This window comes from Artemia franciscana, chromosome 6, assembly GCF_032884065.1.
Source record: "Artemia franciscana chromosome 6, ASM3288406v1, whole genome shotgun sequence".
Classification (NCBI taxonomy): Eukaryota; Metazoa; Arthropoda; class Branchiopoda; order Anostraca; family Artemiidae; genus Artemia; species Artemia franciscana.
The window spans coordinates 33,264,002-33,283,669 of NC_088868.1; the positions used below are offsets into that span (position 1 = coordinate 33,264,002).

Sequence of the window (19,668 nt, forward strand, 5' to 3'; positions counted from 1 at the left end):
AATTAGGGATGTTGGCCCAACAAAAGGCTTATTCCTTCCATTATCAATTTTTTATCTCATTTTACATCTTGTGAACTTTTGCGTACCCTTTTTAAGAATGTGAAGGGATAAGAGGGCAACCAGTCCCCCTCCCACATCTATTTAGTGGTCCTCCCTCAAAAGCCTTCAGGTCGAAATTTTTAAATAGTAATCTTCTTCAAAATGGTCTAAAGGTCAAAGACCTATTTATCCAATAATGATGCATCTCTCAAAAGCCCTGGTGGCAAGGGCTTTAAGCTATGCAATTTCCACATTGCTTATAAAAAGGTTTGCTATCAGGAAAATATGGGTACTTTTTATCCCATTTAAATCAGGCTTAGGATATTATGGTATTACTTCTCTGGATGTGGGGTAACTTTGAGGAAGAGGAGAGGGCAATGTTAAATAAATTAAAACACAATATGTTCCATACATTTCCCAAACGCAATATGGGAAATATGTATTGGAGTCTAGTTGAACCTTTGCAAGTCATAAGGATAAATATGTCTTATATCACTTGATTGAACAAAAATACCAAAGAACCCTCATCAAAAAAGAACCCTTATAAAACGCCGTATCATTTACGATCATGGCTGGATTAACGAATTAAAGAAATTAAAACCGATGGAATCATTAAAGAAAGGGCTAGCGAGTGGTCAGTTCGCGTTTACTATAGTAAAGACCACAAGGCTTCAATGTTTTATAATAATTATTTTTTCCCAGAGGCATTTCATATTTGACTTACTTGACTTAAGTCTCCTGCCGGGCACTGCTCGGCGTAGAGAGTGACGTCTGCCTCCTCCACCCACTTCGGTCCATGGCGAGTATTTGCTCTTCGCCCTGTCTGATGTTTGCCATCGCTAAGAACTCGGACAGGCTGTCGGACCAACGTTTCTTCGGTCGGCCTCGAGGTCGCTTCCAACCAACTTTGATTGGGTCGAAGTCATAGATCATCTTTGCGGGTAAATGTGGTGGCATTCGAAGCAGATGCCCGAACCATATGGTCATATTAATTTTGAAGGGGGCTCATTCGATGAGAAATCCAAAGTTAGTGTATCCTTTTTGATTCACACGTAATTGAACCGCACTCTCTACCGCACTCTTTTCTCCAAAATCGTCTAATAGAAATTTTGAGTCTTTTATTCAAATTAGTCCAAAGATAAGATGACAATAACAGGAGGTTCAATACTATCACCAAAAGAATGGGGGAAGTATTTTAAGCTATACCTGGCTGGTATATAAGGATCTTTTGAAAGGGTTGGCCCTATATACTCTATTAGATGCTCTTTTGATGTGAAATTGGAAGTTTCAAGGCCTTTCAAAAGTTGCCAGAGAACAACATTCATCCAGGTCCTCTTTTCTCCAAATGTATTCGATTAAAATTTTGACACGGCGATTTTGACAAATAGTCCAAAGATCAGATAACAATAACATTGGGGTCGACACTACTCCCCAGAGCCCAGGGAAGTGTTGTAAGTTCTGTCCCGGTGTTATTTAAGGCTCTTATGAAAGGATTGGTCTTATGAAAGGATTGGTAAAATTTTGACATGGCAATTTAAAATTTCTAGTTACCTTATCAAGAGTATCCCTCCCCTACGACCTCAATTCCCTAAATGCATTTGATAGCAAATTTTAACTAGTAATTTTGTACAAAATATTTCAAAGATCATACGATAATGTCATCGGAGTCGATACATTCCCCAAAGCCTAAGGGTTAAAAATGTAGTTTATGTCTTAACACCCACTGTGGGAGGGAGTTCGTACTCTCACTAAATCATACTCAAATACTCCCTTACTCAAACTCACTTACTCACTCACTTCCTCAAACTTAATCACCCTTACTCGCACTGAGCCTCGCACTCACACTTACTTACTTACTCGAACCCAATCACTCACTCATACCCACTCATAATCGCATTCGCACTGGAGGGGACTCATTCGATTGGAAATTTGAATTCCTATAGCCCTTTTAAGGATAAAAAGTAAAAGGAATGCTCTCCTAGTTCTCTTTTTAAGGGTCAAAAATGATTACAGGGCAACTAGCCCCCTTCCCCACGCCTTCGTTTCTCCAAATGCATTCAATCAAAATTTTAAAATATCCATTTTTTCAAAATAGTTCAAAGACCATATAACAATGCCTCCAGAGTTAGCACAAGCCCCAGAGCTCGGGGCTATTCATGCTCCAAGGGTATGTGAGCTTCCCATAGAAGTTGTGCTCTTATAAGGTTTGAAGAAGGCCCTTTTGATTGGATATTGTCATTTTTAAGATTTAAAAGTGACCAAGGGGAACCATCTCCCTTGTACCTTCTTTTACTCAAACATATTCGATAGAAACTTTGACATAACCATTTTGCTTTAAATAATCCAAATATTATATAACAGTGCCTTTGGGGTTAACATAGACACCAATTCCCGGAAGCAAGGGTCGTAAATTGTGTTCCAGGGCTACATGGTGGCATCTACAGAAGAGTTGGTTATAAGAACTTTGGAAGGAGCTCAGTTGAATAGAAACATGAAGCTATAATGCCCTTAGGCATAGTTATTTGATCTTTTGACTATTTTGAACATGACAACTGTCTTAAAAGTTTGATCAGATACATTTGGGGAAATATGGCGTAAAAGGGGGATCCCTTTTGACTCTTAAATCCACCCTAGAACAAGATGGCTTTTCCAAACTGTGGACAATTTCGAACTAAATGGCTATCTAAAAATTTTGATCAGATGCATTTGGCTTCTTGATTTTTTCCCTAAATGCTGTTGAGATAATGAAGATACGTCATTTTTACAAACTGGTTACATAAAGTGTGTTTTGATTTTACTTAAAACCTCTCTTAGCATTCCATGAAAATTTCAACTTAATACCATTAGCAGTTCTTGAGATCAATACAGACATGTTCGGATACGCCCTTTCGATAACTTGGATGCACCTGGAGTCTTTTCATTTAGTGCAATACTCCCTTCATATTCAATAAATTTTGTGACTCAAAAACCTTAGTTATTCGTAAGATGCTGCAGATACGATTTTTTGATAGCATAGATGTAATATGCAGGATACTGTTGAGCTTTTTCGATTCGGTTAAACAGATTGAGCTGCAATACTAGAGATCGTAGTAGTATTTACAATAGCAATCGCAGTGGCAGCAGCTGTACTAATAGTAGCAGTCAAAGTCACAAGCTAAAGTAGTTGCAGTTAGGACTTGTAACACTTGTCATAACTTATCACACTTGCAGTTGTAAATAATCGCAGTCGCAGCCACAAGTAGCCCAAATTATAGTCGTAAGCAGTTGGGATATCAGATAGTTTCAGTCTTAAGTATTTAAGACTCATGTGGGCTTAAGTACTTGCAGTAGTAAATAGTCATAGTCAGAAGTAACCACGGTCACAAGTTATCAGATTTAAAAATAGTCTCAGGTATAAGTATTCCTACTCACAGTGTTAATCGTATCTAGTGTTAGTTACAGTTGGAAGTTATTGCAGTCGCTAGTATTCACAGTCACAAGTGTTCATAGTCACAAATAGTCAAAATACTGTAACACATAGTTAAAACTGCATTCATAAGTAATCACATTTGTAATTGATCCCAATAAGTCATTGTGGCACTTAGAAATAGTCGTAGGTGCAGCCAAAATAATGGTAGTTGTAGCAGTAGTGTTTTTCAAAGTGTTAATTTAATAACCTTACCCGTTCCTAAGATGCTTCAGGTATACCCATTTGTTAACCTTGATGCACATAATGGACAGAGTACTGGTTCTAAGGGAGTTAGCTGAATTTGTAATTAGTCACTCTTGCAAGTAGTCCCAAGTGGCCCTAGTCACAGTCACAAGAAGGCACAGTTGCAGTCACAGCAGTAGTAGCAACAGTCGTCGTGAGAGTACAAAGTTACTGCACTTAGCCACTCCTAAGATATTGGATATATGCCCTTTTGATAACCTTGATGCAAAAATTGTTTTTTTGGTAAGTATAATATCCGACTGGGCATTCCCTGAAAGTTTGCCCTAATATACCCTTTGTCTTTTCTGATACACTCAGGGTCAAACAGTCCCCTTCTTTCCCAATGAAAAACTTATATTTTAAAAATGGGCATACCCTTAATTTGAAACCTTTTCTGCAGAAGCTGTTTTCCTCCATTGAATTCTCAAAGGGAAAGTTATTACACCTATTGACTAAATTGAACGAAGTAGCTTTTTCATAATTTTCACCAGTGTTAAGGGGATCTGAAAAGAACAATGGAGGCCCATCACCCTCCAAGGACTGTTCAGCATAGAGTGAAATTTGTAATTTAATAGGCTTAGCCGTTCCCGAGATGTTACTATGCGCCCTTTGGAAAATCAGCATACACTTAGTGCGCTTTGGTTGTGTTTAACTCCCTCCTTGACATTCCCTGGAAGTAACCACACTTAGATGTAGTAGCAGTTGCAAGGATCCCAATTACAGTTGCAAAATGTCTTAGTCAAAAGTAGTCAGAGTCATAATTGCAACCTATCACATTTGCAGCTGCAGTAGTAGTATAGGTAGTGGCTCTGAAAGTTTCAAGTTAATACCCTTACCTATTCGTAACATGTTACACATAAGCCTTTTTGATAACTTAGAAGCTGATAGTTTCTTTCGATTTAGTTCAATATTTCTCAAAATTCCAAGTCAATACCCTTACCTATTCGTAACATGTTACACATAAGCCTTTTTGATAACTTAGAAGCTGATAGTTTCTTTCGATTTAGTTCAATATTTCTCAAAATTCCAAGTCAATATTGTTTGACTTTTCGTAGACACCCAGGATCAAAAACATTCATTACCCCGGTGGATATTACTGATGGATGTAAGACGTTGTGACGGTTTGAAAAAACGGCTTGTTACGATTTTTATCAGAGTTAGGGGGTATCTAAAAGGTCAAAAGGGAGGGGGTCAGCCTCTGTTCCTTTTTCAGCATCCCTCTCAAAACGGCTTTAAAGTTTCAACTTAATGTACTCAGCAGTTCCTTAGATATTGTTGTTGTGTCCTCTTGACAACCCTCCTGCATACAGAGTGTTTAATTTGGTTCATCTCCCCCCTCAAATTCTTCTAAAAGTTTTACCTTATTACCCTTTACATTTTTGGAGACTCATGATCAAACATACCCCTTTTTCCCTATGACTAACCTTGTCTTTTAATAATGGGTAACCTATATAACTTTCAACATCTGCTTCAGGTGCTGTCTGTTGTGGGGGGGGGGGTTGTCATCACCAGAGGCAAAGTTATTTGACCTGTTTATTATTTTGAAGAAAATGACTATTCTAAAATTTTGATCAATTATCTTTGGACGAAGGGCTGCTAAAAAGAGAATGGGAGGAAAATGGTTGCCCTCCAAAAACATTTTAACATCCTCATCAATATGTCCTGAAAACTTAAGCCTAACAAGCTGTTCTTGAAATGTTGTAGATAAGCCTTTTATAAAAACTGGATGTACACTATTATCTTTGGGTTAGTTCAACATCCTCATCAATATTCCTTGAAATTCCTCAGCCTTTCCGAACATACCCAGAATCAAACATCCCCCTTTTTTACAATCATATATCTTGCACGCAAAATAAGGGCAGTTTTCGTAATTTACACAGCTCACCCTGGGAAAATTGTATCCCCAGAGTTATAGTTACTAGCCCTTTTGGCTATTTTGAAAAAATTGCTTCTTCACAATTTTGATCAGTGATGAGGAGAGAGAACATATAAAAAGGGCAAGAGGAGCTGATTGACCTGCGATAGCCCTTATATATATCTCTCAGTATTATCCTAAAAGAAACTCTTAAAGTGACATCCTTAGAAACATAGCTATTAGACCTTTTGACTAGTTTGAACAAAATGACAATCTCAGAATTTCGATTAATGTTGACAGGAGGGGCACATAAGAAAGTCAAGGATGAACTGGCTGCCCTCCAATCTCTCTTCAACGTCTCCTTAACGCATCTTGAAAATTTCAACTTAATATTCTCAGCTGTTCCTTAGTTTTTGCTGATATTCCCATTTCACAACCAGCAAGCATATAGTGAGAGTTAACTGTTTTCGGCATCCGTCTCAACTTTTCCTTAAAGTTTCACCTTTATACCAGTAATGTCCCCTCAATTGGTTTAACAAGGCCCAAATCCAACCATTCCAACAACACCATGTCTGACTATTCCAACAAGGCTCATATCCAGCCATTTTAGCAAGGCCCATATCCCACTATTCCGACGACAGCCAGCAGGTCTTATTGTTATGTAGCTGCATAGTACACTTTGGGGGATGAGTATGGAGTATTAGGGGGATGTTTACTTATTCTAATGATTTCTTTGGTTTTTCTTTAAGATGTCTTGTTAGAAGGCCAGGAGAGAACCTTCAGGGGCCGCTCAAGTAAGGAAATGCTTGGAGTAAAGTCTAAACCGATTATAACCCAATATTTTTGTGCTTCGGACATACAATGACTTTTGCTGTCTGTAGAAAGGATTTTCCACCATTTTTAGGATCAAAACCGTAATACAGTCTAGAAGTATAGTGATTTTCTAGAAAAATAGGCATGTTATTCAACTAGCTTGCACAAAAAAGTATACCCTGCTATTTCCAGAAACAGAAGCATTACGTGATTCATTATTCTTTTAGCTTCTAGTGACAAACGGATAATTTTCTAACGTCCACGGGGGTTGTAAAAACAGGTGTTGAACGAACATTTTCATTAGTATTCTGTTAGATTTTGAAAATACAACTTGAATTTAAAAAAAAGATGCGTCTCAAAGATACCAACATGTAAGGCTCGACCTATACCCCTTTCACCCCCCGCGACAAAAAAACGGGGAAATTATAGTCAAAAATGAGGTACTATAACTCTCTATATTGAATTAACAAGTGAAACCCCACCCTTCCCGCATAAAATAGCCCTCATTGCAGATAAATTTATGTTGTATATATCGTAAAAATATGTGCTTTTTTCGTGTACTATTTCAAATGACCCTCGTTAATCAAGGCATATTCTAGCAGGCATACAATTAACACCCGTCAAATATTGGCGTGACCGTTAATTATACCCCAACGTCACGTAGAGTGTTACTTTTTAGCAGAGGGCTGATAGGGACGAGCGTTAGTAAATTACCAAAAAGCTCACTTTGATACTCATCGACGTAATTGTACGAGAAGAGCCTTATTACATCTCAGTCAAATACTTTCTTCGTCTGCTAAATTCCACCAGAAAGCTAATTATCAAAAAGTAGCGAATATGCAGCAAAAAAAGCATATGAATTTTCGCTAAATTAAAAGACGATCGTTAAATTGATTGAACTTTTACCGAGGATTCCATGTGGGGAATAGGACATGTACTTTTTTAAGTATAATAATGAATTACTATGTGAGCCCCTTTCACCTTACTAGGGCTAGATACAATCTAGACTACAGACTACAAGTTTGTTGGTTGTGTCGCTTTTCCTTTTGAGTGCTATATTATTATGTATATTTCTCATAAGAAATTTGCCTAAACCCCCTCATAAATTCTAGTTTAGCTACTTTTTTGCTTTCTTGAAATTAGTTAGGTTAGGAAAATGAAACATTCAGAGACAGATCTACAAGGTAAGGTGAGGGCGGAGAGGGTGTTTGAAGCACTTAACAGACCTATTTTATCGTCATTTAAGGAAATAACTGCGATCAGTGTACTTGGGTCCAAAAAAACACTGTATTCTCAATAGATTACTATACTGTGATCTGAATTTGGAATTCTTGGCTTGGAATGGAATCAGTGAAACTCTCCGACATCGGAATGATCGCACATTTTTTAAACAATAACTGACTTTTTTTTTAGTTACTGTTCTATGAAAAAAGTTTCTTTTATACATATTGGTATGAACAAAGCCCCTTTCAAAAATTGATCCTAATGGCACTCACGATTCCCTTTTCATCTTTTTGTTACACAATTTTCATGCACCAAGGGGCTAGCTATCATCCTGCAGTATATATATATATATATATATATATATATGATAGTCTTAGTCCGAAATTATTCCCCAGAATGAAAAAACATAAATGTTAATTTCAATTCCACTCAGTCCTTTCTGCATCCTTCTATTACAAGAAAGTCTCAAGCGAGAAACTGCCTTCTTTAAAGAGACCAACTGTAATTAAGTTTTAATAAAAACAAAGTCATTCAACACTTTTTACGCACCACAGCCAAATTTTTACGAAGTCTTAGACACTCTTCAAAATCCTATAAAAAATTTGATATAAATAACCATAAGTAATAACAATATAACCATGGTTGGTATTTTTTTACAGCCCTCGCAGGAAATATTACCAAGCCAATCGTACTCAACTGTATGCAAATCGTCCCCATAGATTATATCTGGAAAAAGAATATGAAAACAACAAACTAAGAATGTACTCTGTAAGCATAGATATTTTGCTCGGTAAATCCTGTGAGAAATCTATTCTCCCAGCAAAAAAAAAACTAGATTTAGGAGATAACTTATTTATGCCAAGTATTATGCATAGAAAAGATAAAAAGTCACATTTTTTATAACTAAAATTTATGTGTATGAGTTTGTTTACGTTGGTGTCATTCAAATGCCTGAAAATAGGAACGTGGGGGATGCTACTGCTGGTAAGGTTAATATATCTAAGACTGCATCTCTCAGTCAGTACATACATATTAACTGGAGTTGCCACTGAAATTTGTCAAAGGTAGTTTTTGCAATATTAGCTTGAATCTAAATGTTTGAGTATCACGGACACAGAACTGATAACGTTCTATATTCTCTTCTTCATTCTTAGGTCTTTTCATATCTAAAAACTGTGGTTTTCTAAGATTTTTCTTGTTGCTGCATAAAAATCAGGAAGTTCTGCAGGCAGTAGCTTAACATATTTCTGTTATTCTTGCCACTTTGAAGCGTAAAAAAACAAACAAAGTAAATAGTTGAACTTAACATGGCTTTTTCGTCTGTAGAAACCCGACCCTTAAAAAGTGTCAAATCGAAAAGACAGCTAAACCTTCAATAAAACTTACACCTTTTTAAGCAGCCTGATGTCATAATGTTTTAGCTTATTTTTTCTAATATTCTATAAAGGTAACTTTTTTATTTTTTAGATTTCGTGCTTACTACTAGTAAAAAAACACAGCTACATAATGAGGTTATTTTCATTAAAAACTGAATGCCCAATTTTTAAAGAAATATATGGGTAGAAAGCTGGCTTTCCTAACTGCTAGGTCATTAAACAAACTTAATGTTTTCCTGTATTCCTATTTCCTTGTGGTCCCGAGCAGCTAAATAAATCTCGCAGATCAAAATCGTATAACAAGACTTCCCGTATTGCTTAGCCACGGGTTTATTGGACACCTGGATTTACCCAAGCTAAGACTGTTGTTTTTAACTTTGATTACGTTTTCTGAGATATTTTTCCTTCAGAAAACTCAAAATTTCGTTTGCAATTAGAAGACATAGAAGGTTTCACCACCTTCATTGGAAATTTATTTTACATTAAGGGGAAATTTAAGAAGAATATAAAAAAAATTAATTGAAATTTAAGAAGAACATTTAAGAAGAATAAGGGGAAATTTAAGAAAAATATCTAGTGTACTACCCCGGATGTTCTTTATTTTGTGAATGACCCTAAAGTTATTCAATTTGTTTTTTGTAAATATATTAGTTTCAACTTTGACATTTTTGCATTTCTACTAATGACGGTCGCTGTATATGTGATCGAAATATCTAGACTTTTGTACCTGTTGTTACTGATGAAAGTAAATAGATTTATCCTCGTTTGAACGTTTATTTGTTCGTCATAGAATGGCCGTGTGGTTTGAGAAAATGGTACCTACTCTAAGGTGTTACGTCAAAAATAAGAATAACTTAGACCATGAAATTTGACAATATTAATCCGAGCACTTAAGTTAAAGACCATTGAAAAAATGTCTGAAGTAGGCCTAATAATAAAAGAAACTGAGGAACAAAGAAATATGTTGTTAGAATACGTGTACAAATGGCAATCACAAAGAGTAAAAAAAATGAAATCCAAAGCAATATGCGATTAGAAGAGAGTTGCAGCGAGAATTGTGACGAGTTGAAAACGACAGTGAAGATCAGGGAAATATGCGGTTAAAAGACATGCAACAACGAGAATCAGAACGAATCAAAAATGGAAATGAAGAAAAATAAATTCGTGGATAAAATGTATATGACAGCGAGGACAAACATCATATTAACTGCGGTTTCCAAATAAAAACAAAATATATAAATCCAACTCAAGGACGTTCAATGATACAGTTCATAACATCATTGGTAAAAAAAAAAGTGACCAAAGTTAAAGTGAGAGATGATGATTGTAAGCACCCGCTATCAAGTGAAGTTAATGATTTTTTGCATCAATGTGTGGGTTTCATCCGCGACTACCAATCTTACCACGTAATGACTCGTTTTCTAGTTCAGCTTCAAAAATTTTGAAGGCTCTTGATTCTTGTAAATCTAGTTACCCAAGTGAGATACCGATTAAATTGATTGTTGACTGTGCTTATCTGTTCTCCTATTTCTGGATCTTCTCTCCTCGTTTTTTTTTAACCAGTAAGTCATTAGCAATTTCTTTTTAACCTGTAACTTTTCATTTTGTCTTCAGGGTCGTTACCGTATTTTAGTTTGTCTAGTAGTACGCCTATGGCCTTGAAAAAACTGTACGTTTTAGGGAAAGTATAATCAATTTATGTGTGGAAGCACAATAAAGTGATCTGTGCCAGGCAATGCCATAATCATCAATTGACCCCAGCCGCGACAGAGACGACGAGAAAAGTTATCTGTTGGCTCACTAAATTCTCACGAAACATAAATATGTGGCTTACGTGCTACAACTATCCCAGAATGAACTATTTATTTATTATTTTTTTTATAAAATTTCTTAATTTTGCTCAACATCTTCGATAATGACAATATAGGGTAGTGAATATTTAATAGTGATGATGACTAAGAACAGACAAAGATTTTGACTGTTTATTACAAAAAAGCTATTCTTTATAATAAATCTGTGTTCATGACTCTTTTATTGCTCAAAACCTATTCTCTTTAGTAAGTTTATTTTTATGACATACAAATTTCTTATGATAATTTTTCAAATTTTTATCATAGATAAGTATTGCTGAGGTTTCAGCAACCTTGATTGTTTAACATTAATACATTATATATTATATTATATAACATTTATATATTATTATTATATATTATAATTATATATTTTTATTATTAATTATTATTATTATTATTATATTATTATATATATATTATAATTATATATTATATATTATTATATTATATAACATTAATATATAACATTAATATAGATTGGCCAGCATTTACATTTGTTTCTTTTTATGAGGTTTTTGTATCATCTCAAAAAAAAATCATAACGAGGAGAGAAGTAAGTACAATGATCTGTGAATATTTTGGTTAGGAACTGCTCAACCATACTTACTACGGAATTAAGAATGAAAATACAGATAAAAGTACAGAGGGTAACATGATAGATAAACTTTAAAATCAAACAATCTAATACTCTAGGGGGTTTCAAGCTTCAATCTTCGAAATGTAGAGCTCTGTATTTTATTTATCAAGCAGTTCGTGGTAACGAACTATAGTAAGGAGCGACCCGGCTCAATAGTAATTGAAACTCTAGAAAATGAAATTTGGTAACAATAGTTACAAAAAAATTGCATTTTTATGCTGATGTTAAATATACAAGTTTCATTAAATTTAGTTCTACCCATCAGAAGTTAGAAGCCTAAGAAAATGTGCCTTATTTTAGAAAATAGAAGGAAATATCCCCTAAAAGTAATAAAATCTTAACAAAAATCATACCATCAGATTCAGTGCATCAGAAAACCCTACCGTAGAAGATTCAAGCTCCTATCTACTGAAATGTGGAATTTTGTATATTTTGCCAGAAGACAGAACACGGATGCGTGTTTATTTGTTGTTTTTTTTCCAGGGGTGATCGTATCGACCCAGTGTTCCTAGAATGTCGCAACAGGGCTCATTCTAACGGAAATTAAAATTTCTAGTGCCGTTTTTAAGTGACAAAAAAATTGGAGGTCACCTAGGCCCCCTCCCATGCTCATTCTATTCCCAAAGACTGGTAACGTTGAACTCTGCTGCCAACTTGGATCTATTGAATAAGGAAAATATTTAACCCTAAAAACCTAATCATTCGACTTCTCAGCTATAGAAAAATTGGATAGACTATACTTGGATAGACTAAAGGCCTACTTTAGTCTATCCAAGTATAAAAGGGTAACCTTCTGTTAACACTTTTTTATGATTTTGGACAGCCCTAATTCACCTGTGATTAAAAAACTTTTATTTGGTCTTAAGCTGATAGCACGAATTACCAACTGATTAAGATGTCATATATATATATATATATATATATATATATATATATATATATATATATATATATATATATATATATATATATATATATATATATATATATATATATATATATATATATATATATATATATATATATATCATATATATAGCATATATATATATATATATATATATATATATATCTTTTCAAAGAAGCAATATTTTATTTATTTATTCGTAATTTTTTCAAAACGGGTTCATTTTTTAGATAGTTTTTATCCTGGGATTTTTTGGCCTGAAAAAACGTTTTAGATAGGTCAAAAGTTGGAGAAAATTCGTCAAGAGCCTTAATTTTGGAGCAAAATTCATATGAGTAACGTCATATTTATGAGCACATTTCAAGAGAATGAATACGGCATTTCTGGCTCAAGAGCGGTTGCATCTACCGAATAGATAATTACACAAGAAACAAAGTTTAGTATAATATACCAAGTCTAATGAGTTTTCTTACAAAATGCCTTTTTGGCAATGAAAAAATGTCTGAAGTAATGATAAACGAAAACGCAGAGAGAAGAAATAAATAGTTAGATTACTTGCAAAAACGACCAAGACAAAAGTCAAAAACAAAATTGACAAAAAAGAAATATGTGGTTAAAAGATAAGCGGTAGAGAGATTTACAACGAGTCAAAAATATGGTGAAAAAGAAAAACTAAACAGATTAACGACACTGATCGATTAATTCATTAATCGTTTATTGGGCAAATATGAAAGAAAAGCTCTAGTGTATGATCCCCCAAAAATATTAAGATTATTAAATTTATCTCACCAATATCTTGTAATTTTTGAATTATTTTCCAATTTAGCATGTTGTGTCTTACTCCTAAATCCCTGCCCTCTAAAAGATAAAGTCTTACGTACGAGTCATGTGGTGATTTTGGAAATGCTTATTTAAAAAAAAAGGTCTAAGCCGGACTAAAGTACATACAAAATAGTTTCGGTAATTTATTGCAATCAATTAATAATCCAGGGGCATCAACATGAGAAAAAGAGGTTCATTGCCCCTCTATAATTTAAATTGAACTTTTGGGTTTAATTTTGTTTTACTTTTATTATAAAATAATGACATTAAAAGGAAATTGACCAATGGTTTTTATTGTGTAGTTTCATAAGAAATCCAAAATCCTTGTCCCCACCCCAATACTGTCATGAATTGATACTCCTAAAGCTTGCAATAACAAACTTAAGTTACGAAATATCTAGTCCAGACTATCAATACGTTGGACACTATTTGTATACTAAATGTTGTGGGAGGCTTGGTATCCCTGGGAACAAGGCTATTAGACCTTACAACTATTTCAAACAAATATTTTTATTTCAAATTTCGATCAGTGCAGGGAAAGGAGAATGTAAATAGGATAAGTTGGGATGAGGTTTACGATCTTAAAATCAACTTCGAGTATCCTCTTGAACATGCCCTCAAAATTTTAGCTTTATACCCAAAGTCGTCCATGAGACATTGCTCATAAGCCTTTTTGACACGCAGTATGCAATAGTGTGTTTTGAGTTTGTTCAATATCTCCCTCAGAAATTCGTGAAACTAATTAAGTAAAAGTAATCGTTGTCAAAAGCAGTGCAAGTTGTTGTTACGAGTAGTTGCAGTCGCAGTTGCAATCACTTTAGTAGTTGCAGTTGTAATGGCACTGAAAGTTGCTAGGTAAATATCCCTACTCGTTTCTAATATCTCGCAGATATGCACATATTTTTTTTTTTATGTAGATCAACATCCCCTGAAAATTCCTCGAATTTTACCTCAATACCCTTTGCCTTTTTGAAAACACCCTGGATTAAACAGTCCCCCTTTCTCAATGATAAATCCTGCGTGGAATAAATTGAAAAATTGTAGAATTTACGTTCCTTGCTTTGGAGGCTGTGGGAGGCATGGTTTCCTTGGAGGCATAATTTTTAGACCTTTAGAATATTTTCAACAAAACAGCATTAGTGTTAAGGTGGTATCTAAAAGCACAACAGGGAGGTAAGGAGGCTGGTCGCCCTCCTGTTCATCGTCAACCCCCCCCTCCCTCAACGTGCCATGCAGGCTCAACTTAGAACCCTTAGCCATTCCTTATATATTGCTATTACGCCCTTTTGACAGCAATCCTGTATATAGTTTGTTTTTATTTTGGTTGACGTCCCCCTTAACATTTTCTAAAAGTGCTAACCTTGGCCTCCTTGATGACTCAACATCCAACACACCCCTTTTCCCGGTAACTGTACTTATATCTACATAATGGGCAAACTGTATAACCTTCAACACTCCCTCCAGGAGACCTAGGGGGTTATACGATCCCGGCGTATTTTTAGACTTTTGACCTTTAGACTATTTTGAACAATATAATAATTTCAAAATTTCAGTCACACGTCTTTTGGAGAGGACAACAAAAAAGGCATTCAAATGAAAAGCTGTATATGTAAACGATGGTCAATTTTCAGAATTTACAGCTCTAGGCAATAGGATGCGAGACGTTATGTCCACCCCGGAGGCTGGAATATTTTACCTTTAAACTATTTTGAACAAAATAGCCGTATTTGGCCGTAAAGATGTATTTGGAGAAAAGGGACATTCGATAGGGGTAGGATGTGCTCTGATTACTTTGACTCTTAAAAAGAGTTCTAAAACTTTAAATTTTCTAACGAAAGAGTCCCTGCTAAAGTTTATACGACCCATCCATTCTTATAAAGTGGTCAAGGGGATAAAATGACAGTGCTCTTTACAAAAAGTATCTTAACAGTTTTAGTCTTTTGGCTTACAAATAATTAACATCATCGATTTTATCCACAGTAAAATAAAGCTATACCGCCTTAGAAGCCATGATGACGGTATTTCTCAGAGCTTTTCAAATATTTTCAGAGTTTTCAGAGTTCAAAATCCTTAAATCCCAAGTAAATTTTTAAATTATTAAAGAAATTTTCTGTCTATTGTTGGAATCTGTTTTCAATTAATTCGCAGATATTCGGTTGTTAGTAAAATTGTTAAAAACATTTTTTTTTCGGAGAAACGACAAGCTCCGCATTGATTTTTTAGGATTGCAAAAGTTCACCAGTTTTGGATGGAAAGAAAATTCAATATAGAAGAATCAAAAGAAGAAAATTTGTTTTTCTCATCGCAGGTGTAAGCTCATAAAACAGTTCTTTTTGTCAACTGATAGACTAGGTCATGTGGGCTCTCTTGGGGCTAGTTAAAGAGTGAGAAACAACGGGATCAATATGAAAAAGTGACTTTTTGACAGTATCAACTTTGGAAGCGCATTTTTATTTAGAAAGTAGATTGCTTTAGATTTTCTCTTGGGAGAGCTCAACTCGAATTGAATTCACAATTATATTTCCATTCTTAAGTAATAAGAAAAAGCTTCTAAGAAACCACGATTTTCTAAACCAGAATTTAAAGTTCATAGAATAAGAAAAACTACCGACATTTTCAAAGCTAACATTTAGGGACCAAAAAATGGGGTTACATAAAATACTTCTATCAAACATTTTTGCTACTCTCATGCCTTTTCGGTATTTTTATACAGAGTAAAAAGAACGCAAAGTTTGGAACTTTGGGTTTCGGAGGTGGTTCTTGTGTGTACGATTTTAAAGTTGTAAATACTCAGTATCACTGATTGCAAAAAAGAAATGTGCATAATGAAAGGTTGGAAGAAGTTCTCTTTAAAAAAAAAATAAATAAAAGTTACGAAGATTACGTGGAAAGATGCATCTTCTGTGACTAAATTAACAAAAAATCTTTTAAAACTATTTTATAGCTTCCAAGTCTATGCGAAAGACTTTGTCTAATAAACATTTGTTTAATGATTCAATTATAATTATATTTGATTTATTTGGTACATGTAGAACAATAAACAAAGCGGCAGCCGTTTTCGTAAGTTCCTAATCAACACTGGCATTTGATGCGTAGTATGGTAGAATATGTCTATTTATTATATGATTTTAGCAGTTTATCTGTTTTTGACGTACTCAAATCCATAGTCTAGGTACGTAGCATCAAACAGTTCGTGGAAACGAACTTTAAGTAAGGAGCGACCCAGCACAATAGTAACCCAAACTCTAAAAAACGGAATTTTGATACCAAAAGATATATCAAAAGAATTGGATTTATATGCGGATTTCAAATATATCTTCCAAAAAAGAAGAAAACACCCCACAAAAGTCATAGAATCTTAATGAAAATTACACCGCCAGACTCAGCGTTTGTGAGGACCCTATTGCATGGGCTTCAAGCTTCTATCTGGAAAAATATGGAATTTTGTATCTTTCTTTAGAAGAAAGATCAATCTTTCTAAAACAGTTTATTTGTTTTGTTTTTCTCCCAGGTGTGATGGTTTCGACCCGGTGGTCCTAGAATATCGTGGGAGGGCTCATTCGAACGAAAATTAAAAGTTCTAGTTCCCTTTTTAAGCAACCAAAAAGATTGGGGTGCAACTAGGCCCTCTTCCCCCCCCCCCTTTTCACCTAAATCGTCTGATTGAAATTTTGAGATAACCATTTTGTTCATCATAGTTGAAATACCCGATAACCATACCTTAGGATATAACCTGACTTCCCACAGCCCCAGAGGAAAGGTCTTTAAGATCTAAAATTATCCATTGTTTACCCATGATATTTGTTATTGAGAAGACAAAATTTCTGCTGTTTTTTTTCATGGGGGAACTTTAAATGGGACAAAATTTCTAGGGGGTGAAGTCGTCAGAAGAAATTATACACTGGGCGAATTTGCCGGAATTCCTATACAAAATTATTTTTATATTTCTTGCTTTCTCTTTTCCATCTCAATTTTACACGTGGAGGTGTTAAGGGTAATTGTCCTAGGTAAATTTTCACTGATATTGAGTTGTCTAGTGGATATATTCTTGGGGAGGGTATTTCTCTGTGGAGATGGGGCCAGATTTCTCGTGAGTATCTAAAAAACGATCAGAAATTAAATGAAAAAAGAAGTTTTTTCAACTGAAAGTAAGGAGCTACATTAAGACTTCATATGAACAGAAATTATTACGTATATGAAAGGGGTTGTCTCCTTATCAACACTTCGCAGTTTACGCTAAATTTTGAGTTTAAGTCCCAATTTATTAAGAACAATTCCTGAAACACAAGGTGATTCAATTGGAACAATAAAAAAGGTTTTTTTTTTTAAATACTAAAAAACTTTACCAACCCCATTCATATATTGAATTATAATTAAGTATAGGTAGGTTTTTAATTTAGCTTTTTTTTTAATTATTTGTAAGGACGGAGTGAATATGTAAGGGTAGAATAGCAAAGACCCCAGGGCTTGCTCCATAAACGGAGGAGTATTTGATAGATGTTTTCCAGAAAAGTTTCCTACGGTTTGTTTTGCGTACCCAACTGACAGACCATATCAAACAGTTTGTGGTAACGAACTACTAGTAAGGATCTATGCGGTTCAATAGCAATCAAAACTCTAAGAAACCGAGTCTTAATAACTATAGATACATCAAAAGAATCGAATTTCGATGCTTATAAATAGAAAAAAAACAAGTTTTTTAAATGAAAGTAAGGAGCTACATTAAAACTTAAAACGAACAGAAATTACTCCGTATATGAAAGGGGCTTTTTCTCCTCAACGCCCCACTCTTTACGCTAAAGTTTGACTCTTTCTCTTAACTCTACTTTTTAAAACAGTAAGAAACTTTAGCGTAAAGAGCGGGGCGTTGAGGAGGAAAAGTTCAAAAAAAGGAACAGTTGCTCACATATACTGACTTATACCTTCGAGTTTCAGCACTGACGGGCTCCTTCGTGCATATTCTGTCTCAAGGTAAATTAACTGTTTTTCTTAGTATTACATAATGCTCTAAGTACAACTGTTTCACTAAACAAAATTTTTTCGCCATATGAAGACAAAAAAGGTATATTTCGATACAAGTCCTTTCGGCATATTCAAATTTTGTTTAGTGTGTTTTATATACTAAATCGAAAATACAATTGCAACTTGTTCTCCAGTCTTGCCTTCAGTGACAAGACACCCTCATTTTTTATCAAAGAAGGTGGAGCAGACAAAGAGGTGTCTAGGAAGAAGGTTAAGGCTTATATGACAGAAAATCAATTATTAATCATCTTAAAAGTGGGTTTATGCTTTCTTCCACTGATCCAACTTCACACATCCCTTTACAGAGCCATAAGTTACAACAGTTTATTTTCATGCCCCCTTTTTCTCACAGGACGTCCTTTTGAGAATCTCCAGCTTCAGACATTCAACAAAACATAGCCATGCTTGCTGAATAAGACAGCGTTTTTCTTTTCTTGTATTTTTTCACGATAAAACTCAACAATCCTTTCAGTCAACCCATCGGAAATGATTTGTGCAGCTATATCTGTATACTTTAAACAGAACACAAAAATTTATCACAGGGATGAAGTTCTGCTCTCATCAAGAGGTTTCATCGCTCCTTCGAATTTTATTTCCTTAAAGATATACCTGAATGTTAAGTTAGAGATAAGTATAATTTTATTGAAATGATATCTGTGTTTGCATGGCCGAAGCAGGAGGGGAGGCCAAACCTTAAAATCCCCCAAAGTAATCACTAGCTCTTTGTATTTATTTATAATTTCAAGTGTTTATTTTTTTGTGGTTTTGTGCAGGCCCTTAACCAAATTCCTTTTTTGGAGGCCAATAAAGAAACAATGTGATAATTTTGAATTTAAAGGATCCAGAAATTCCAAGAATTTAGAATGGGGTCCGTCAATGAACCACCTTCCTCTCCCCACGTACGTTCCTGTTTAAGTAATAATCCTGAAAATGTGAGAAAGGAAAGACTAAATTTTTAAAGACTTAATTCTAAATTTTTTTACAAAAAGTAAATAGACTGTGTTAAAATAAAAAAAAAAAAAATCTGCTTTAGAGATCACGATGGCAACCATGGTGACATGATGACAAAGGGCATGACCGAGCTCATATTGACATGAGCGAGTGGAGCTAGGTGAAAAAATCAGGAAAGCTGAGGTTTTAATAGCTAAAGAACTAACGAAGAACCCCCCTCAAAGGTCTTGTGTGCTGGAAAAATAAATTCAAAATATCACCAAATGTAATTGTGTCATTTGACTTTTTGACAATACAAAAGCTAAAAAATTTATAATTTCTACTTTAAAATTTTTGAAATAGTAGACCTATTGATTGTAAGCTTAATGCTAAAACTAGACACTATTGTTTTTGCTTGAGAGGCTATTGTAAAATCAGTAAACACCCATGCAAAAAAAAAGTAAAATCCAAAATTTTTTCTTTGACTTATATACTGTAT

The 19,668-nt window shown here is 34.6% G+C and overlaps 1 long non-coding RNA gene across 1 annotated transcript in view; it reads left to right on the plus strand.

Annotated features, from left to right (window-relative positions):
- Positions 1-19,668, plus strand: part of LOC136028338 (uncharacterized) — a 142,803-nt gene that overhangs the window by 3,957 nt on the left and 119,178 nt on the right. The window lies entirely within an intron of this gene.